We start from the raw sequence: 23108 nt of genomic DNA on the forward strand, positions 1-23108 counted from the left end.
TAGCTTAAATTGGGGAATGTCGGTTAGATGATACCTCCCGCAGTCTCAGATATAGTCTCAGTTATAGTCTCAGTTCAGTTATACAGTCTTCGTGTTGTTTGACCAAAGCATACAGATTTCAGTTAGTTCAGTATTTCAGTATATAGATTTTACTCATTTTATGTTACATGATTGGTCATGGATCCTCAGTATTTATGTATTTTCATGCATTTTTTGTATCTACAGACTCCATGCTTTACATGCATATCCAGTTAAGTATTAGTTTTGTTCATGAAACTATGCATACCAGCCTATCTCATTTATCATACCAGTACATTCAAAGTACTAATCGCATATATTTCTTTTTCTCTATGATGTATCATATCATAGGTGCTGACACTCAATTCCCAATCTTACTTAGTCCCTTAGATCATCAGTAGTACGTAGCAGTGGTGAGTCCTCATCTTTCGAGGATAAATTAAATTACTTCATGTCTTTATCTTAGTAGTTAGTAGAGTTAGTTGGGGCTTATCCCATCAACTTACAGTATTTAGTTTAGAGGCTTTTCAGACATTATAGTTAGTTATTCAAATTTCAGTATTTTGCTAGATTCATAATTCAGTAGTCATTTCATTATTAAAACCTCATGGCATTTGTTTTTCTTCCATATTTATGATTTCAGTATTCATTGATCATAACAGGTACAAAATTAAGGGTTAGCTTGTGGTCTCTCGGGATTGTAAGCACTGTATAATGACTAGGGGATAGTCTCAGGTTGTTACAAACTTAGTATCAGAGCAAGGTTTTAAAGTGTTTTAGGAAGTTTGAAATCCGCGTTGAGTAAAGAATTGTGCATGGGTGTGTAGTGTGCCACACTTATGGATGAGAGGCTACAAAGCATTTAGGAAAAGTTTCCCTTCTTTTAGTATTCATATTGTGCAATTAAGCATGAGCTCAAGTTAAACTCTCTGTCCAATTCATTTCATCCTTCCATTTACAGAACATGCCTCCCAATAATAACGAATGAAGAACAAGAACTCAGGCAGCCCCTCAGCCTATCCAGGCAGATCCTCTGGATGACTATATCTCTCATACAGAATTCAGGGCTACATTTACTACTCTAGCAAACTCCATAGTAGCGCAGAATGAACGACCTGCTGCTGTTCCAGCTAAACCAGTGGCCAATACTGCTGCAACCAAAATTTGGGATTTCACCCAAATGAATCCTGCTTCTTTCATGGGATCCAAGTCTAAAGAGGATCCACAGGAATTCTTAGATATAGTTCAGAAGGTAACAGATGCCATGGTGGTGATATCTAGTCAAAGTTTTGAGTTGGCTGGATATCAATTGTAGGATGTAGCCCATACTTGGTTTAAGTAGTGAAAAGTTGATGGAGGTGTTGATGCAGGGCCTATAGAATAGGAAGAGTTTGCCACGACTTTCTTGGACAAATTCTTTCCATTAGAGTTGAGCGAGGCCAAAGTGTTAGAGTTCATTAATTTGAGGCAAGGCAGCATGAGTGTGGGGGAGTATTCTCTCAAGTTCACTCAATTATCTAGATATGCTCCTCACGTGGTAGCTGATAGTAGGTCCAAGATGAGTAAGTTTATGTTTGGCATGTCTGATAGTATGGTTAAGGAGTATAGGACCAAAATGCTGATTAGTGAGATGGAATTATCTAGGTTGATGGTCCATGCTTAATAGATAAAGGAGCAAAAGGTTAAGGAGAGGGAGAGGGAAAAAAAAAGCTAGGACGGGTAGTTTTAATTTTAATCAGCAAAAGTCAAAAGGTGGTAACCGTCCTCACTTTCATCAGAGGTCTTTAGCCCTAACATTATCTTCAGTCAGTGCCCCAGTACCCAAATTTAAAAATGACAATAGGGATAGGGTACCAGGATCTAAGTCACAGATCAGTGTTAGTAGTGCTCGTACAAATCCTCTATGTTAGAAATGTGCCAGATGTCATCAAGGTAAGTATAGAGCGGGTACTAATATGTTCTTTAGATGTGGCAAGCTAGGCCACCAGATTCAAAAGTGTCGGGTAGTTGCTCAGAAAGGTAGGTATGTGCGCCAACAGGGCTAGTCCCATCAGTCGTCAGTTCCATTCGGCCACCCAACTCAGCAGGGTGCTGCCTCCAGTGCTACTAGTGGTCAGTGTCTGAATAAATTATATTCTCTTCAGTCCCGCCAAGATCAGGACGATTCTCCTGACGTAGTTACTGGTAAGTTGTAGGTCTTTCACTTACATGTTTATGCTTTACTAGACCCTAGAGCTTCTCTTTATTTTGTAACTCTATATATATCCGTCAATTTTGGAGTCAATCCTGAAACTCTAACAGAGCTTTTTTTAGTGTCTACCCCATTCAGTGTTTCCATTATAGCCAGGAAGGTATACAGGGACTGTCTGATCATAATATCTTAAAAAGTTACCTCAGTTGATCTCGTGGAGTTAGAGATAACAGATATTGACATCATTCTCAACATGGATTGGCTTCACTCATGCTATGCCTCAGTTTATTGTAGAAACAAAATAGTTCATTTTCAGTTCCTAAATGAGCTAGTCCTTGAATGGAAGGGTAGTACTGCAGCTCTTAGGGGTCAGTTGATTTCGTACCTTAAAGTGAGAAAGATGATATCAAAGAGGTGTATTTACCATCTTGTGTGGGTCAAAGACTCTAACTCAAAAATTCCAACTCTTGAGTCAGTTCCAGTAGTAAATGAATTCTCAGATGTATTTCCTAAAGATCTATGAGTTCCTCCTGAAAGAGAAATCGTCTTCAGAATAGACCTTCACTCAGATACTCAGCCTATATCTATTTCATCATATAGAATAAATCCAGCTGAACTTAAAGAACTGAAAGAACAGTTGAAGGATCTCTTAGATAAAGGATTCATCAAACCCAGCATCTCCTCATGGGCACAACTATTCTATTCGTGCGTAAGAAAGATGGTTCTCTTAGAATGTACATTGACTATTGTTAGTTAAACAAGGTGATAGTCAAGAATAAATACCCACTTCCTAGAATTGATGACTTGTTTGACCAACTTCAGGGTGCTAGCTATATTCCTAAGATAGACCTTAGATCAGGCTATCATCAGCTTAGGGTCAGGGAATATGACATTCCAAATACAGCTTTACAAACTCAGTATGGTCATTTCAAATTTCTAGTCATGTACTTTGGTCTTATAAATTCCACAGCAGCCTTCATGGACTTGATGAACCAGGTGTTCAAGCAGTACTTGGAATGTTCATCATAGTCTTCATTAATGACATCCTTGTTTACTCCCATAGCAAAAATGAGTATGCAGAACACCTCAGAGTAGTACTTCAGACTCCTAGAGCTTATTAGTTGTTTACTAAATTTAGTAAGTGTGAATTCTGGCTAAGATCAGTGGCTTTGCCTGGCCATAATATTTTTGGTGATGGCATTAGAGTTGATTCTCAAAAGATCGAGGTAGTGAGAAACTGGCCGAGACCCATCTCTCCATTATATATCAGGAGTTTCTTGGGTTTAACTAGCTATTACCGTCGATTTGTTGAAGGGTTTTCTTTTATTTCTTCCCCTATATCCAGATTGACTCAGAAGAAAGTTAAGTTTCAGTGGTCAAATTCATGCAAGAAGAGTTTTCAGGAGTTGAAGACACAACTTACCTTAGTCCCAATCTTGACTCTACTGTGATGCATCCAGATTAGGTTTGGGTTTTGTCCTTATGTAAAGAGATAAGGTCGTAGCCGATAAATCTAGATAGCTCAAATCCCATGAGAAGAATTACCCTACTCATAATCTTGAGTTAGTAGTTTTAATGTTTACCTTGAAGATTTGGAAGCATTACTTGTATGGGGTGCATGTAGATGTGTTCACAGATCACAAAAGCCTTCAGTATGTGTTCTCTCAGAAAGATTTGAATTTGTGTCAAGAAAGGTGGTTAGAATTATTAAAAAATTATGATATAAGTGTTCTATATTGTTCATGCAAGGCTAATGTAGTGGCTGATACTCTCAGTAGATTGTCTATGGGCAATGTTGGTCATGTTGAGGATGGTAAGAAGAAGTTAGCTCAGGAAGTTCATCAGCTTGCTCGACTAGGTATCCACTTAGTTGACTCATCAGAGGGTAGTGTGTGGGTGTAGAGTAGCACTAAATCATCTCTAGTTTCCGAGGTGAAGGAAAAGCAGGTTAGAGATCCCAGTCTAGTTAAGTTAAAAGAATCAATCAGAGATAAAAAAGTGAAGGTTTTCTCCCAAGGGGGATATGGTTCTTTGCGTTGTCAGGGTAGATTGTGTGCGTCTGGTGTAGATGATTTGAGGCAACGAATTCTTAAAAAAATGCATGGTGTGCATTACTCGATTCATCCATGGGCCACTAAGATGTATCGCGATTTATGGGAGATCTATTGATGGAGTGGGATAAAGAGAGATATTATAGAGTTTGTAGTTAAGTTCTCTATATGCCATCAAGTTAAGATTGAGCATCAAAAACCTAGTGGATCCCTGCAGGAGTTCAGTATTCCTACTTGGAAGTGGGAGGAAGTGAACATGGATTTTGTGACAGGTTTGTCGCGTACCCATCATTAACATGATTCTATTTAGGTTATTATAGACATAATGACCAAATCAACTCATTTCTTGCCAGTTTATACCTCTTATTCAGCGAGGACTATGCCAAATTCTATCTTATAGACTTGGTTAGGTTGCATGGTGTTCCCTTATCTATCATCTTAGATAGAGGTACCCAGTTTACCTCTCATTTCTGTAAAGCATTCCAAAAGGTTCTTGGTACCCAAGTCTATCTCAGTACCACCTTCCACCCTTAGACAAACGGTCAAGCAGAATGGACCATTCAGACTCTAAAAGATATACTAAGAGCATGCCTTGTTGATTTCAAGGGTAGTTGGGATGACCATTTGCCTTTGATAGAATTCTCTTTAATTTTAGCTATCATTCCAGTATCCGTATGGCTCCATTTGAGGCTCTTCATGGTAGGATATGTAGATCTCCAATTGGTTGGTTTGAAGTAGGTGAGGCCGTAGTAGTAGGGCCTGACTTGGTATTTGATGCCTTAGAGAAGGTTTAGTTGATCAGAGAAAGCCTTAGGGCTGCCCAGAGCCAACAAAAAGTGTATACTGATGTGAGGAGAAAGGATCTTGAGTTTGAGGTCGGTGATCTTGTGTACCTAAATATCTCTCCCATAAAAGGAGTAAAGAGATTCAACAAGAAAGGGAAACTCAGTCCCTCATATGTTAGTCCCTTCAAACTTCTCAGTCATTTTAGAAAGATAGCTTACGAGCATGAGTTGCCTTCATATTTAGCCTCAGTACACCTAGTGTTTCATGTCTCATGGTTAAAAAAGTGTATTGGTGATCCAACTGTAGCTCTTCCCTTAGAAAGTGTAGATGTTTAGAACAGTCTTTTCTTTGAGAAAGTTCCAGTCAAAATTATTAATCATCAATTTTGTAGACTAAGGAACAAATAAGTTCCACTAGTTAAAGTTCTTTGGCGGAATCAGTCCGTTGAGGGTGCCACTTGGGAAGCAGAAACAGATATGCAAACCAAGTACCTTCATCTTTTCTCTGCGAATCCAGATTCAGTGTAAGGTACCAATCTTCTTAAGATTTCTCTCTATCCTACTCATATTTAATTGTGCATCATGTTCATGTCAATTGTGCATATACAAATCAGTTCAGTCATGCATTCCATGTATAAGATATGCATGTTCAGTGTGTAAGCTTAGTACAACAGTTATCCTTAGCTTAACTAGTTTTATTCGAGGATGCATGATTCTAAGGGGGAGATATTATAATGCCCTGTATTTCCCTAGCATAATCTAAGTCCCAATACATGAGTATTTGTATATGAAATTTTTTGAAACATTCATTATTTTCAGTTTAGAGCCTGCCATTATGTAGGAAATTCAATTAGCTTTCCAATGATATAAAATTCTCCCAAATCAGATAACCGGGTAAGAAGTTATGGCGATTTTAAGTTTCTATCAATAAACACCGTCCTTTTAACCTTTAGCGCATCACGGAGTAGGAAAATCTCCCATTTGGCAAATTTTAGTGAGGGTTCACAATACTGGCGCGTCGTGCCATAGGTCAACTTGACAATTGTCCATTTCCAGTGTTAAAGCACGATACCACCACATCACGGTGAACTTCCAGGTCCCAATCAGTGAAGGGTTATGATTTCCCTGCATCGTACCATAGACCATTTTTCTAGTTGTCCGATTCCAATAACATGGCGTGATAGCACTGCATCATTCCAAGCCAAAAAATTGGGATTTTCAGTCAGTTCTGAGTTTTAATTCTAAGGGCTTTTAAGTACTTTTCCCTTGTCCCAGTAAGCCCCAAACACGAAATTAAGTCCCTAATAAGCTAATTAGGCATTATTCAAATCAATTTTTCCCCAAAATCAAGAGCATTCTCTCAAGTATCAAAACCCTAACCTTCAAGAATGAAGGTCAAATCCCAAGAACTCTCCATCAATCCGTCCAAATTCATCATCCCAGGTATGTTAGATGTTCATCTATGGATTCCTTTCATCCATGGAGTCTAAGTATCCATTTTAATTATGAAACCATCATCATTTCAAGTTATTATGTTTTAAATTATGATTTCATCCATGAATCTCCATGTACTATTGATTATATACCATGTTACCATGAAATTATTGTGTTTATTCAATGTTCCATGTTTTAATACTATTATTTATTGAATTAAACCATGTTTTAATGCTATTATGATGAATTCCTACTATTCCTACAAATTCCATGACATTCCTATGATTGTTTTGGACCATGAACTACAAGTGTTTGATAAAATGCCGACAAGAGTGATTTATTTAATAAGAGCCTCTATGTTTTAGTCTTCAAGATTTAGTGTCTTTTCAGTATTGTTGTTTCGAGTCTGAGGGTATTGAATACCCAAAAACCATAGTTATTTATTTAGTTTAGTCTCAGTACATTATAGAATAGTTTCAGATTATATTTTGAGCATTCTCAGAATAATCAGATATCAGTCATTAAACTCAGAACAGACTAGTATTTTAGTGTCTTTTAGTTTAGAGTAGGATTTAGCATCGAGAGAGTGCAGGGATGGTGGCTTCCCTGTCAGATAGGAAAAGTTGTTAGTAGAAGTCCCTACACTCTAGAACTATGTAGCAAGTATAGGATATGAGTAGTCACCCATCAGATTAGGCTTGACTATCTTCCAGGGGTCACCCATCAGTTCAGGCTTGACTCCCTTAGCCCTTTGGACATTATATTAGTTTAGTGGATCCACACAGCCATTGTTAGCACCCGTGGCAAGGTATTAACACCCTTCCAACTAGGGTTATAGGTTGGACCCCGATTAGCTTAAATTGGGGAATGTTGGTTAGATAATACCTCCCACAGTCTCAGATATAGTGTCAGTTACAGTCTCAGTTCAGTTATACAGTCTTAGTGTTGCTTGACCCAAGCATATAGATTTCAGTTAGTTCAGTATTTTAGTTTACATATTTTAGTTAGTTCATGTTATATGCTTTGTCATGCATCCTCAGTATTTATAGATTTTCATGCATTTTTAATATCTACAGATTCCATGCTTTACATGCATATCTAGTTAAGTATTAGTTATGTTCATGAAACCATGTATACCAGCCTATCTCATTTACCATACTAGAACATTCAAAGTACTGATTCCATAACTTTCTTTTGTTATATGATGTATTATATCATAGGTGTTGATGCTTAGTTCCCGAATCTCACTTAGTCCCTCAAATCATTAGCAGTACAGTAGCAGTGGTGAGTCCTCATTATTTGAGGATAAATTATATTACTTCGTGTATTTATTTCAATAGTTAGTAGAGTTAGTTGGGGCCTATCCCATCAACTCACCATATTCAGTTTAGAGGCTTTTTAGAGACTATATTTAACTATTCAGATTATTCATATTTCAGTATTTTGCCAGACTCATAATTCAGTAGTCGTTTCATTATTAAAATATTATGGCATTTTAGTTAATCTTCTGTATTCATGATTATATTATTCAGTTCTCACGGTAGGTACTAACTCATGGGTTAGCTTGTGGTCCCTCGGGACCATAAGCACCATATAACGACTAGGGGGTAGTCTCAGGTCGTTACACATAATCTGAAAAGCGAATAAACTAGGATTAGAAAAGACCTTAGACCTTGCATCTTGAAGCAGAATACCAAGAAAGTAAAACATTCCTAAATGCCTTATAGCCCTCTCCTTTATGAGTGTGTGTAATACCCTATATTTTTCTAAATTTAGTCCAGATCATAGTACATGTACAAAGACTTAGAACTTGAAAATTTGGCTTAGTGTTAGAGACTTAGTTTTATTTTTGTCCTCTTAACTTCCTTGATGTTTTAGTGACCTTCTCGACCCTAATTTTTTAGACGAGGTTTGGATTACATTTGGATTTTCAAAATAGTAGCTCACCCGGATTGGACCGCATCGTGTAGAGTATAGTGATGGAGGGGTCAGTGCATTGCAGTGAAGATCAAATCGGCATTTGTCAGATTCCAACAATTCACTGCGATTGCATCACTTCCTTCGTGATAGGGCATCACAAATGTGGTAAGCTACCACGAATGTCATCACTTAGGAGCTGGTTTCTTCCTAAGGCTGACGACCTTCGTCATAGGGCATCAAAAATGTGGTAAACTACCACGAATGTTGTCACACTGTTTCCAGCTTGACATGCTGGAGTAAAATAGGAATAACTCTTTGTTCTGATATCAGATTTAGGAGAAATTGGTATGGTTGGAAAGCTAATTTAATTATATTTGTTGATAGGTCATGAGCTCAAAAATTCCAAGTATAATGAGAGATATGCTCATTTGAAGTTTACTATAATAATATCCTTCTCAAGAATTCAATTGGTAAGGAATATTTTGATTCGTCTGATAGCTGGGAGTTATTTAAAGCCTTAATATACATCTAACTTACTCATAAAACTATAAAATAACCGTGATGTACTATGCATGAGCTTGGTACATGGCACTAATATTGGTTTGGAGTTTTTGGGGTATTACAATCCTAATAACTACTCAAAAGTATACCTGCAAGTTGTTCATCTATAACATCACCATCACAAACACAGAAATGACCAAACTCAAGATGATGTGCCAAACTAATATCACGATGAACATAATTTAAAATTACATCCTTATATTCAATAGCGCTGTTCAACATCAAATATGCAGAATTCCACCTTGTAGGAACACCTAAGCATAAAGACTTCATAGCAAGATTTTCATCTTCACAATATTCCTTAAAGTTTTTCCATCTAGCAGGAGATTGCCTAATGTATTTCACTACTTGCCTAATTCATTCAATAGACACGGTTGCTTCTTTATTACCATCCTGAACGATAAAGTTTATGATATGCGTCATACACCTAACATAAATGAGCTTACCACCTATAAGATTGGTACCCCACTTGGTTAATTGTTGGGAAAACTCAACCCCCCACCCTATTTGAACTAGCATTATCAACTGTAACAGTAAGAATTTGAAGCAGTCCCCACTCATGCAAACACTTAATAATACCCTTTTCTATATCTTCACCTCTATGGATTGAAATTGGATTCAAATTGATAATATTCTTATACAAAGTTCAATCTTTATAAATTCAATGAGCAGTAATACACATCTAATTGATTATTTGCACAGAAGTCCAAGTATCAGTTGTTATACACACTCTTTATTGTGTTTCCTACAAAATTCTCCTCATTTTATTTTTCTCTTCATCAAAAAGATCAAAACAATCACAAGTAACAGTGGTATGAGACGGAATCCAAAACAAAGGTTGTACCACTTTTATAAATTATTTAAAATATCCTTTTTCAAAAAATCTTAAAAGAAGCTCATCAAGAATTATCATATGACACAAAGATTTTCTACACTCTTCTTGATCAAATTTCGATAAAGCAATTGATACATCACTCTTGTTACCCCTGTAACTGGTTGAAATGTTATCTTTGATATCCTAGTATCAATATTATGGGGCATTCTTTTGCATTTTCTTATAAGACCAAGCATTGTTGTCGTACCATGATCTTTTGTATCAGTAAAATACTCTTGATTACAATATTTGTAAACAACCATTTTATTTTCTTCAGAATAAACTTTTGTAGTACAATGATCCCACACACAAGATCTTTTTCTCCTTTCTTTTTTTTTTTAGACTCAACAGTTTGACTTTGATTCACTACATTCGAATCAAAATTATACTTTCACCAATCACTGTATCAACATTAGTATTTTGTTCCATCTAGTTGTGTCACTTTGACTTTGATTTTAAAAAGAAAGTTAATTAAACAATAAGCCAGTAACAAAATACAACATCTTGACTATGTATGTGAATGTCAATACAAACAACAACAACAATCCAAAAGTAATCCTTTTTAATCAAACAGACAATAGTTTGTCATGCCAAACTAATCCTTTAGTAATTCAAAATATCAAAAATGTCAATACAATTAAATCTGTCATTTCAAAATTGTATAGGCCAAAAAATACACACAATTTATCTACATCTAAAGTAATCAAAGTCCAGAAAATCAAAAGTTCTTATGCAAAGTACAATATTCTCTATGCGCAAAAACAATCTCTCCAAAACCTTAATCAACTATCAATAAAGTTTGACCAAAATTGTCCATAAACTTTCTCATAACATTCAACAACTAAGATTAATAAAATAAGAAAATTCCAAACTACAACTCAAATCCGCCCAATTGCAAGCACAACCAAAGCCTTTACTACAATTTCACAATAAAAATTGTACTATCTTTTTTCACAGTAAATATTCAACAACTTGACCACAACTTATCCAAAATGGACAGAATTAACAATAATAATATTCAACCAAAATAGACAGAATTCACTTCAGTCAAGACAACCAAAAAAATTTTAATTACAAAGCAAAAAAAATACTATAGTGGTCAGGATTAAAATCTTCCATTTCACAATTTTATAGGCTAAAAAATACACACGATTTATCTACATCTAAGATAATCAAAGTCTAGAAAATCAGAAGTTCATATTCAAAGTATAATATTGTCTATGTGCAAAATCAATCTCTCCAAAACCTTAATCAACCATCAATAAAGTTTGACAAAAACTGTTCATAAGCTTTCTCATAACGTTCAATAACTAAGATTAAGAAAATAAGCAAATTTCAAACTACAACTCAAATCCTCCCAATTACAAGCATAACCAAATCATAAATTATCCAAAATGAATAGAATTGACAACAATAACCTTTAACCAAAATGGACAGAATTAACTTCAATCAAGACAACTAAAAAAATTTCAATTACAAAGTAAAAAAATACTATAGTGGTCGGGTCGAGTATCAACTATCAAGCAAAAAATACCTGAATTCTTTAAAATTAAGTATTAAAACTAAAGATGTACTATTAAATATTTTAAAATAATGACACACATCGAAGATTGGATAGAAATCAAAGATGGAGTAGAAGACTATCTATCTGAGAATGAGATGGACATATTATTGTTACCTGTTGAGCAACAATAACAACATTTCGTCTCTTAAGTCTTGAGCAACAATATTTCGTCTCTTGAGTCTTGAGCACTGAGAAATATTTATGAATTATGAGACTGTGAGTAATGAGTAGTGAGAGACTGAGGTCTGAGAGTTAGAGACGAGTAACTGAATAAACCCTAAAGTCTTTATAAATGAAGAATATTAGGCTTGGGTTGATTTTTGGGCTAGTGGGTATTGGGATAATTGGTGAGTTTCTAAAATTACAGGCTGCCTATTTGTTTATCGAGTTATCAGGTTACCCGATAAAAAACTAATTAAATTGACGCCCGAACCAACAACCTAGTAACAGAACTAATAAAATTGATACGCGATCCAAAAATTAAATAAATTGATCCGTTAATCTGATAATCAAATTATTAGTTCAAATTAATGGGTTGACCCAAAATCTGCATAGCTCTACACCGAGTTGGTTATCTATGACGAAGGGGAGACATCCTCAAAAGAAAGAACAAGGTTGAGGAAAAAGTCTCCCTTGCTACTTTCGGTAGCTCGGTGGAGGATCAAATTTAAACAACAGAGAATACTATGAAAATAAGGCACGTTGTAATTCTAGAGACGAATGATAGGAACAAGGAATCATCAAAGAATGTGAGTGTGAGTAGAAGCAAATTTAGAATTTCTAGAACATGGGTGCACTACTAAAGAAAAAGAAAAAGATAGGAAAAAAATTAAATTTATTCCTCTACTTTGAAAAATTAGCTAAATATACTATTTGTCATACTTTGAGGCCAAATTTACCTTTACTGTCGTACTTTGGGGCCAAATTTACCCCTCTTCTTTGTAGAATTTGCCAAATATACCCTTAGTTATACTTTGGAATCAAATTTACCCTCGATATCATATTTTGGGTTCAAATTTATCCTCATTGTTAAGAAACTTTTCACATGTATCATTTTTTTTTTACAGAAAAGCTCAAATCAATATTAAATGCCCCATTATTTAAAAATAAAACACACCTTAATCTAACCTGCCCGATCCGAATTGAGCTACAAAAGACATAAATAAATATACCCCCTTCAGTTCTGTTGGTCAAATTTTTTCAACGAGATTAAGCCAATGGATATTTATCAGTGCACAACTTATGAAAAATTGATCTGCATCGGTGCAAAGACAAAGAAATATACCCCTCTCTCAGTTTCTTGGATTTGTATCATTGTAGAGCTCATGAAAGATGACAGTTGACGATCAAATACAATAGATTAGGCCTACTAGATATTTCTTTGGATGATTGAGTTAAGAGGTCTCTCTATGTGTCAATCGTGACATCTCTTCACTCATATGTCTTTATATGCAATTTAGATCTATATAATTTTCTCATCATTTCATTTTCCCAAAAAATTTATTCACTGATTCTAGAATCTAGATGCATAAAGATTGCATACCAAACTTTGAAATTTGAACATAACTAAACATGAGCAAAGTTTATAGAATTTTTCTCTAGTTCGATGCTTTTATGTTATTCCATCCCATTTTACTTTTTGTTCATTTGTAAAAAAACCTACAAGCATTGCTCGTTGAAAGGTATGTATTTTTGTTATTGAAAAAATTTGACCAACAGATCTCAGGAAGAGGTATATTTATTTACGTATTTTTTGTGGGTTGGATCGAGTGAATTAGATTAGAGTGTGATTTATTATTAAAAATTGAGAAATTTTACGTTGATTTGAGCTTTTCACTGAAAGAAAGGGCACATGTGAAAAATTTCTTAACAACGAGGGTAAAATGACCACAAAGTATGACATCGAGGGTAAATTTGACTCCAAAGTATGACGAAGGGTATATTTTACCAATTTTTCAAAGTAGAGGAGGAAATTTTGCCCCAAAGTATGACAAGGAGGGTTAAGTTAGCCCCAAAGTATGACGAAGCACATATTTAGCTGAGTTTTTCAAAGTAAAGGAGTAAATTTGAGCCTCTTTCCAAAAAAAAAATCAAGTGGGAATTGATTTCCAAAAAAAAAATATCAAGTGGGAATTGATATCTATTCCTTTGGGTAAAAAACATAGCCTTCAAGTATGTCCATTTAAACTTCTTAAAACATAAGAGCAAACAAATAATATATATCAATTTTTGAAAATCTATACCTAAAATACTTAGTTTATGAAGAGCTCACTAATTTATGTGTCCTATAATTTAAGCTACAAATTCTCCACTGAGCGCGAGTACACCAGGTATTGCTAAACAACCTAACCTTGCATCAGCGCAACTCAATAGTACTTTGAGTATTAATGAACAATACCCTAAGTAGTTAGGTATCAATGGAACTGTAGATTTGCGATAAGAGGGAAATGGAACATTGCCTACACCCATGATTGTACCTCAAGTGAAATATTGTGCAAAAAAGTTAAATGAAAACTACATCCTAAGGAAGAAGTGCAACATGAGCCTCCATTCAGGGTGAACAAAATATCTACAGTTGATGGTAAAACTATGTCCTATGTCCCCCTGAAGTTTTTGATAGCAAGTTAGTATCCAGCTTGACAAAGAGGATGTAGATCCAAAAAGTCAAAAAAGGGAGAGTACTTTAGTACGTATTACTTGGGTCGAATACCTGGTTATAATGCTATATGTAGATATATTTATACTAACTAAAATAATGTATCTTAACCTAATGTATTATTTCATGACGAGAGATAATGATACAAGTCAAATGGTCGTCTTAGATTTTGATGACTTCTTTGGAGGACAACACCTAAAGTCCCAAGACTTGGTTACCCCGAGGGCACAAGAATATGCAAGGAAGGCCCGTTTTGAGCAAGACATAAAGTAATCTCGTGTGTGGAAGGTTGCTTGGATGCTTGCCTTGATACTAACCCGAAGACCATAAGCCTTGAAGAATGAACCATCCTCGGTTTTGAGAGAATGACAGAGGCTCCATTCTTCAAGTCCAAACACACAAGGCACCATTTATAAAAATGAAAGCTCATGATAGTATGTTGCATTCATCCAAGGGAGTGTACTTGCTAATACGTGAAGTGGGACCTTGAATATACTCCAAGGATGCCTTGGATACACTCCAAGGATGTCTTAACTTAGGGGTATTATGGTCTTTTGATACTCCTCTTTTACACACCAAAGGAGCACCTTTCATTAAGGGTATTTTAGTCTTTGTTTGTAATAAGTATAAATAAATAATTAGGCTTCTATTTTCCTTAGCTTTGAAGAATTGATTTAGTGAAACTCAAATTATGTTTTCTTTCCTCAGTGTAGGGCTTGTAAAAGCCATCTTAGTGTAGGTCTTGGAAAAGACATTGAAACTAGGGTCATTTTTGAGTGTGGAATCACTTTTGTTGATATTTTGGTAAGAAAGGTTGGGTGCTTGAGGAGTTGATTCCTTTGTGTCCACCTAAGAGTGTGGTGTTATCCTCCATTCGTATTGTGTGTCTTGGTGTTTGATACACACCTTGGTGCTATTCATTGATGTCGGTGTATGTCTCACTATCTATCTTTACATTTAATGCAATCCGTGTGTTCTTTTCTTCATCTACTCTTCTTCTAGTTACTAATTTTTTATTCTTTAGTCTTAAATTTTAGTTATTAGGTTAGTTTTTGTATCATTTGGTATCAACAGCCATATATTAGAGTTGTTCCCATAACTATAAGCCTTGGATCTAAGAAAATCTCAACAAAAAAAGAGTATAGAGTCCAAAAATACAAAAAAAGTGTTGAATCTTGTGTGTTTGATTGTAGATCCGAATTTCTCAACTTAGATCTACTAATTTTTAGCTTGTTTTGATAGTTTCTAGTGTTAGATTCTTGTTCTCTAGCACTTAAAGGGTCTAGATCTAAGTTTAGAACAAGATTTGGTTATTTTTGAGCTTGATCCACCATTGTTGTGCCTTGTTTGAAAATTTTGAGGTGGGATGTCATGGTGAATACCTTGTTTGTGGTGTGTTGTAGATGATTTGTTGATAATTGAACTTGTCTTGGGTAAAGGAACCTAGATCTAAAAGAAAATTTGAATTTGGGGTTCATTTGCCTAGTGGTCAAACCTTGGTCAACTCTTGAATATTCATCTTGTTCATCCATCATCTTCAAATCTTGTTGAAGAAGAATATTCAAGTAGCTTGTTTGATCCAAAAAGGGACAAGAAAGAGAGTGTACTAACTGTTTGCACAAGAATATTCCCTAGCATATTCTACGTCTTCCAAAAAGAAAGAGGGGACAACGGGATAAGCAAGTACAATTGAAAGTACACTTGAGGGGACCAATCCATTTTAAATTCATTTGAAGCTCCAAAAAGGCTTCAAACCTTCAATTTCCCTCTAAAACCGAAATTTCTTCTTCTCCTAAGTGTGTTTGGCTGAAATAAGTGAATTGGGATTTGAAAATTTTGAAAAGTGGCATCCAATCACAAGCTACCACATCATCGCTTATATAAACAACCAAATTGAGTCCTAAATTAGATTTTTAAGTTTCCATTTGTTGTTTCTAGTTGCTTTTGTGTTGATTCTACCACTAATTACCAAACTAATAACTATCTACTGGGTTGATAATTAGTCTAGAGTTCTTTGTTTTGTGTCTATGTTTTTTTATGCTTTTATCGTTTGTAATTCATTGTAACTTATTGGTTCAAGTCCGTAAGCAATTTTCTTTGAGTTATATCAAATGAAAATCCATTTCAGGTCAAAGTAGAATCATTCCTCACTCACTTGTCAAGTACATGCAAAAGTTTTAACACTTGTGAGACCAAGTGTGAGGTAAAAATTCGAGAGTGAGAGAGTTGGTGAGGATATTTGAACTAACTTGTTTGTTCATTTTGTAGGTTTGTTTCTTTCTTTAAGGTTCCATGGCTTCCAATAATTTTAATGCCACGTTTGATCGCATCAATGACCATTGTGATAGTTTCATTTCCTATTCAGAAAATTGCATACAAACCATTAAAGAGATACGCTAAATGCTTAGTGCACTAAATTCCAATATTGGGAAAAGAGTTGAAGAGGTGAAATAAGGGAGGAGACTTGACAAAATCCCTTGTGATGCAATCTTCTCAAAAGAGAAAGTAGGCTGCCATGATCTGAACCAACACAAAGAAGAATGTGCTCAAGAACTTAAAGGTAAAATAGCTAACTCTTACACTTTTGTGCATATGAATGATGATTGTGTGACTAGTAGCCCATTGAGCGTGAGTGGTAGATTATCTATTTGTGAGTCTATTGTTTCTTTGCCTCTTGATAATGATATATATGTTGTGAGTATGGATACATTAGTTGATCTAATTAATGATTGGATTGACTCTTCTTGTAAGATCAATTTAAGTCCACCTAGTGTTGAAGCCAATGTGATGAATGAAAGTACATCGGCTATGATTCTTTTCCTATTATTGATGATGTACATGTTGTGAGAGTGGATAATCTAGTTGATCCTATTAATGACCGAATTGAATCTTCTTGTAAGATTGATTTATGTCTACCTAGTGTTGAAGCCATTACGTTGAATGAACGTACATTATCTTGTGAAACTTGTGTTGATCAAATTGTGTGTGAAAATTGCCCACCACTTGAGGTTATGTGAGTTTTAATTAATAGAACTCAAGTAAGTGAAGAATTTGATAATGTTGGTCGACAAAATGAGAGTGAACCCGAGAGCTATTCTCGGAACAATCTTGTGCTTGGAACCACTTTGAAACTTGATATTGATCTTTTAGAGAGTGAAGTACTCACATGTTCTGAATTTTCCTGTGGATTAGATCATGCTCTCTTTAGGAATAATGTCTTGTTTGAAGATGATATAAATGCTCCTAATGAGCCTAGTGGTTAAAAGGATGGAATAGCTTACTTTGGAGGCTATAGCCTATATGCTAACCCACTATGGTGTGATAATAATCCTCCTAAAGATGGAAATCCCTTCTTGAAAGGTAAGAGTACTCTTAAGGGTAAGAAATGTGTAGTCCTGGAAAGGAATAACCAATTGGGTGATGAATGTTTTGATTTTCTTGAATATTTAAGAAACCCAATAGGCATTTTTTCCTTGAAAAATGATTGCGGATGTGATCCTTGTTATGACACCCCACCTTTGTTTGATAATTATGATGATGAATTGCTTGCTTCTTGTAAGGACTTAAGAAATAATCCCTTTGATTTTTGTGGTGGTATGTGTATACTTGAGGGATCTTCCATAAGAGGAGAAAGTGTCCATTGCTTGGAAATTACTTCTTCTTCTACTATGTACGACCTTATTGTTGAGACTATTTATGGAGATGATGTTAAAACTAGTGGTGAGTAAATACATGAAGACACTTTAGTAGAAATTGACTTGCATGATACCTTTCTCTACTCTCAACTTGCTTTTGATGATATATGCTATTGTAAAGAGTATGCTATGTAGTTTGGGTGAATCCTATAGGAAATGAGAGTATTTTCTAGACTCGTGTCTATGGCCACTCTTCCCATTTGACCTCGGTTCCAAATATAGAATTGATGATGTTGGTACACCCAACTTGTTGCTTGGTCTACATGACAAACAAAGTATCACTTTTGGTGAATCCCATAACCAAAACCTTTGTGCATCTTTCATTGAACTCTTAATATTTGATTCAAAGGATCCTTGGTTATATTTCAAATATGTGCAACCTTGGAATGTTGAGATGATTTGTTGTGCTAATCCTAACCCTCATGCCATGAGGATTTTGTATTTGTTTGTCCTCTCTTTGGTTTTGCAAGGTTTAGATTCGAGGTTGAATCCTTTTCAAGAAGGGGAGGATGATACAAGTCAAACGGCCATCTTAGCTTTTGATGACTTCTTTAGAGGCCAACACCTAAAGGCCCAAGACTTGGTCACCCCTAGGGCACAAGAATATGAAAGGAAGGCCCATTTTGAGCAAGACATAAAGCAATCCCGTGTGTGGAAGGTTGCTAAGATGTTTGCCTTGATACTAACCTAAGGACCATAAGACTTGAATAATGAACCATCCTTGGTTTTGAGAGCATGAAAGAGTTGCCATTCTTCAAGTCCAAACACACAAGGCACCATTTATGAAGATGGAAGCTCATGAGAGTATGTTGCATTCATCTAAGGGAGTGTACTTGCTAATACTGAAGAGGGACCTTGAATATACTCAAAGGAATCCTTGGATACACTCCAAGGGTGCCTTAACTTAGGGGTATTACGGTCTTTTGATACTCCTCTTTTACACTTCAAAGGAGTACCTTTCATTAAAGGTATTTTAGTCTTTGTTTATAATAAGTATAAATAGACAGTTAGGCTTCTATTTTCCTTAGTTTTGAAGAATTGATTGAGTGAAACCCAAATTGTATTTTCTTCCCTTAGTGTAGGGCTCGTAAAAGCCATCTTAGTGTAGGTATTGGAAAAGGCATTGAAACTAGGGTCATTTTTGAGTGTGGAATCACTCTTGTTGACATTTTGTCAAGAAAGGTTGGGTGCTTGAGGAGTTGATCCCTTTGTGTCCACCTAAGAGTGTGGTGTTATTCCTCATTGGTGTTGTGTGTATTGGTTCTTAATACACACCTTGGTGCTATTCATTGGTGTAGGTGTATGTTTCACTATCTATCTTTATGTTTAATGCAATCCCTGTGTTCTCTTCTTCATCTACTCTTCTTATAGTTGCTGATTTTTGCTTTAGTCTTATGTTTCAGTTATTAGGTTAGTTCTTGTATCAGATACTGCATCATTAAGTTTCAATCCATTGATATGCATGATTTCCTTTATTCTGGGTCATATTCTATTAGTAATAAACCTATCATATTTAAACCTTGGTCTCCTACTTTTGATTTTAGTGTTGAGCTTCCCTCTGAGATTCCATTATAGGTGTTATTTCTCGTGTTACCTACAATCTGTTGGGGTTTTGGATCCATAAATAGGATTTTTAGGTTTTTAGGAATCTCCATCTTTGCAGATAAATATACATCAATACAAACAAGAATCTCATAAGCTCGGATACTGATTGAGGCTAACATGACCAAACTTCTTTCTAACAAAATTATTGTCATTAATCCTACTAACGACTAGTTTCTTCAAGAGGTAGATTATGAATGGAGGCCAAAATTTTGTGAGCAGTGTATGGTGGTAGGCCACAAATGTGCCCTAAAGCAGGGCCAAGAAAAAGTGTCACCACTTAGGTGTAATGACCCTTATAGTGAAATTTAGAAATTATTGTATTTTAATTAATTCATTCTTCCCTGTGATTGCTTTATCTTGTTTTAGAGTTGTGAAGATTGTTAACACGATTACAAATTGTAAGACCTTGCAAAATTCTAAGCTTAATTCAGTCCATTTATGCTTGTTAAGGGGGTCCCATACTTAGAAAATTCAAGCTAAGTTTTCAGGCTTAGTTTATTTTGGCCTTTGAAAGTTTGCAATCTCATTTCACGTTCTTAGCATTTTCGAATGGTCTATATTTTCATTAATTTATGATCAGGTAGGTCAATAGGTGTTCCCGAACAAGTTTTAGATTTTTTGAAACTCATTTAGACTATGTTCGAAATCCCAAAATAGTGGACCAACGCAATTTTGGTGTGCCGCATCGCCAATCGCTTTGGTTGATATTGTTGTAGGTTGCCAGGGTTAAAGTACCGAGACTCGACACGATGATGGCATGATGCATCGACTATTGCATCGATGCCATGATGCACAGCATCGCTAATAGCATCGGTGCCCAATTCTCAGTCATTTAAATATCCGTATTTGTAAGGGCAAAAGGGTCAATTTCCCACTCCTATATAAGTCTAAAGCACGGGATGTAGCCCCAATTCAACAAAAATATAGTGTCTCTCTCAAGTTTCTCTCAAGAAGAAGTTAGGGTTTTCAATTAAGAATTCAAATTCAATACTCAAATTCAAGAATCTCTCCATCAATTTTCGTACAATCAAGAACTAAGGTATGTCTAGTGTTCATTCATGGATTCCTTTTGTCCATGAAGCCCAAGAATCAAGTTTTAAACTATGAATTTTGATATTCATGTTATGGATTGATTATGTTCACGTGGTTGTTGTTGTACGATTCCGAAGTTGGAATCTTTATTTGTTTTATGAAACTATGTTAGCATGCAAGTTGAAAACTATGAACTTAGTTGGTTATGGTGTGTTAATTTGATGATTATGCCTATTCCCTAAGTGGTGCATGTATGGTGTTTGATAAAATTCCTAAGAGAATAGAAATTATGCATTATAGCTTAATTGTGACCCAAACGACAAATTCATATTTTACCCTTATGTTCAAATGACTCCCATGCTATTGTTATGCATTGTAGATGTTAGTTGAAATGCTCATGATGTTAGAGTATCAAATTATGACATGATTATATGCATTTCTATCCATGTACAATGTTATGATAACCATGTGCTTCATAAAATCCCCAACTTATTATATGATGAATTGTTGATATTGGTCATGTGTTCAAGAAGTGTCAAGTCTTGTCAGTTTCATACTATTGAGTCCTGGGGATACTTGTACCCGACAATTAGCTGTGTGCCTAGAGCCAGGGTCACTTTTCACGATACTCTCATTTAACCCATGATCTTTAGAATTCAGTCAGTCTCATGACTTAGGAAAATTCAGTGAATTCAGTATCAGTCTAGTCCTAGTCAGTAACCTTAGTAATCTCAGTAACCTCAGTGATCTTAGTGATCTCAATGATTTCAGTAATCTTTATAATCTTCGTAATCTCAGCAATCCCAGTTAGTTATCAGATCTCAGTAGTATTTTGTCAGTCAATGGAATTTAGTGTACCCAGTTCAAATCAGTGATAAAATACGACCAGTAATAGTTTAGTTTAGCTAATCATGTTTAGTGTATATTTATATGGGAGTAGGATTCAGCATCGAGTGAGCCCAAGGATGGGAACTCACCTGTTGTTAGAGGGTGTGATTCTTAGAAACTGTCCTTGCGCTCCAGAACTACGTAGCCAGCATAAGTTGAGACATCAAACCTGCTATTTTAAGGGTAGATGAGGTGGCTTAACCTGTTATATGAGGGTCCCACCATTCTTCTTTTAGTACCTGCTATATGAGGGATCACTCATAGCTTATCCTTAGCAGTGGCACGGTATTGACACCCTTCTAATTTGGGATACAGATTGGACCCCAACTCAGTTATATTGCTTTATCTAGGGCATGTTGGTTAGATGATTACTTCCCACAGTCTCAGTCTCAAATTCAGTCTCAATAATAGAACTTAATTCAGTTTTACAGATATCAGGACTATCAGATACAGTCGCTCAGCTCAATACAAAACTCAGCCAGTTTTATCAGAATTGAGACTATCAGATACAGTCATCCAGTTCAGTCTAAAACTCAAATAGTTATTCAGATTCAGGATTTTCAAATACAGTCACTTAGTCCAGTAAAGAACTCAGATAGTTTCTCAATATCAGTACACTCAGTTATCAATCATCAGTAATATAGTACCAGTAACCTCAGATATTGGTTACCTGTAAACTCCATAATTTATATCATCAATAGACTTAGTTATTCAGTATCCTAGTATTAGTAAACTCAGGTATCAATACATCAGTATTCAGTATTGTCACGACCCCAGTTCCAGTTTATATATTCATGTGTATATTTCTCATGCATTCATGTTTATGTCATCAGTTAGTTATTATTGTTCATGCATATGAACCCTTGCATTTAGCTTACCTTACTTGCATACCAGTATATTCAATCGTACTGACACATATGGTGTTTTATACCATAGGTTTAGAAGCCCGAGCTCCAGAGCTCTCTTAGTAGATCAGACGTTCAGTAGCCAGACTAACAGTGAGTCCTTATCATCCGAGGATAGCATGAATATTTTATTACTTTATTACTTCAGTAGTTCAAAGTTAGTTGGGGACATATCCCATCAACTCCACAGTTTTCAGATAATTTAGAGGCTTTCAAACTACAATATATTTCAGACAGTTTATTTCAGTTTTAGGTTAGCTTATGGTCCTTCGGGGTCATGAGCTCAGTTACAGATATGGGTTATTTTGTGGTCCTTCGGGTTCATGAGCACCGTTTAGCATTTTGGGTACCAGATTTGAGGCGTTACAGCAATTCGTTCAAGAGTGTTTTAAATAAATTTGTAATTTTGAGCATCCTTAAAAGGGGTAGTTTGAATTCGATCAATATTTTATGATTTGAGCCTCGTGTGATGATTTTGACTGTTCCATCAGCTCCAAAATGGTAATTTTGACTTAGTAGCATAGTTAGTTTAGCTTTTGAGTCTTTATTTTATTTTTCGATCCCCTTGTTTGAAAACTAGTTAAATTTGGGTTTACAGGGGTCTCAGGGGTTAATTATTAGAAATAATCTTTTTTCAAAAATACAATATGCCATTGAGTCTGTAACATCAAAATTAGACTAGTAGCATTATTAGTTTATTTTATATTGGTTCCAAATAAATCTTAAAATTAGAGAATTTTTGAACTAGTGTATTGCTGGTTTCAGTTATTTTTGGTGTATGGCTCACTTTTCTTTGCATTTACGGCCTTATCTGTTACGTTTTTAAAAGGGTGACATTCTTTTCTTCACTGTCACGAAGGAAAACAAATCCTTCATTGCAATTGCGATGGAGGGTATCGCGATTGCGAAGTATAGTTCGTGGGCTGGAT

The sequence above is a fragment of the Capsicum annuum genome, chromosome 10, assembly GCF_002878395.1.
Source record: "Capsicum annuum cultivar UCD-10X-F1 chromosome 10, UCD10Xv1.1, whole genome shotgun sequence".
Classification (NCBI taxonomy): Eukaryota; Viridiplantae; Streptophyta; class Magnoliopsida; order Solanales; family Solanaceae; genus Capsicum; species Capsicum annuum.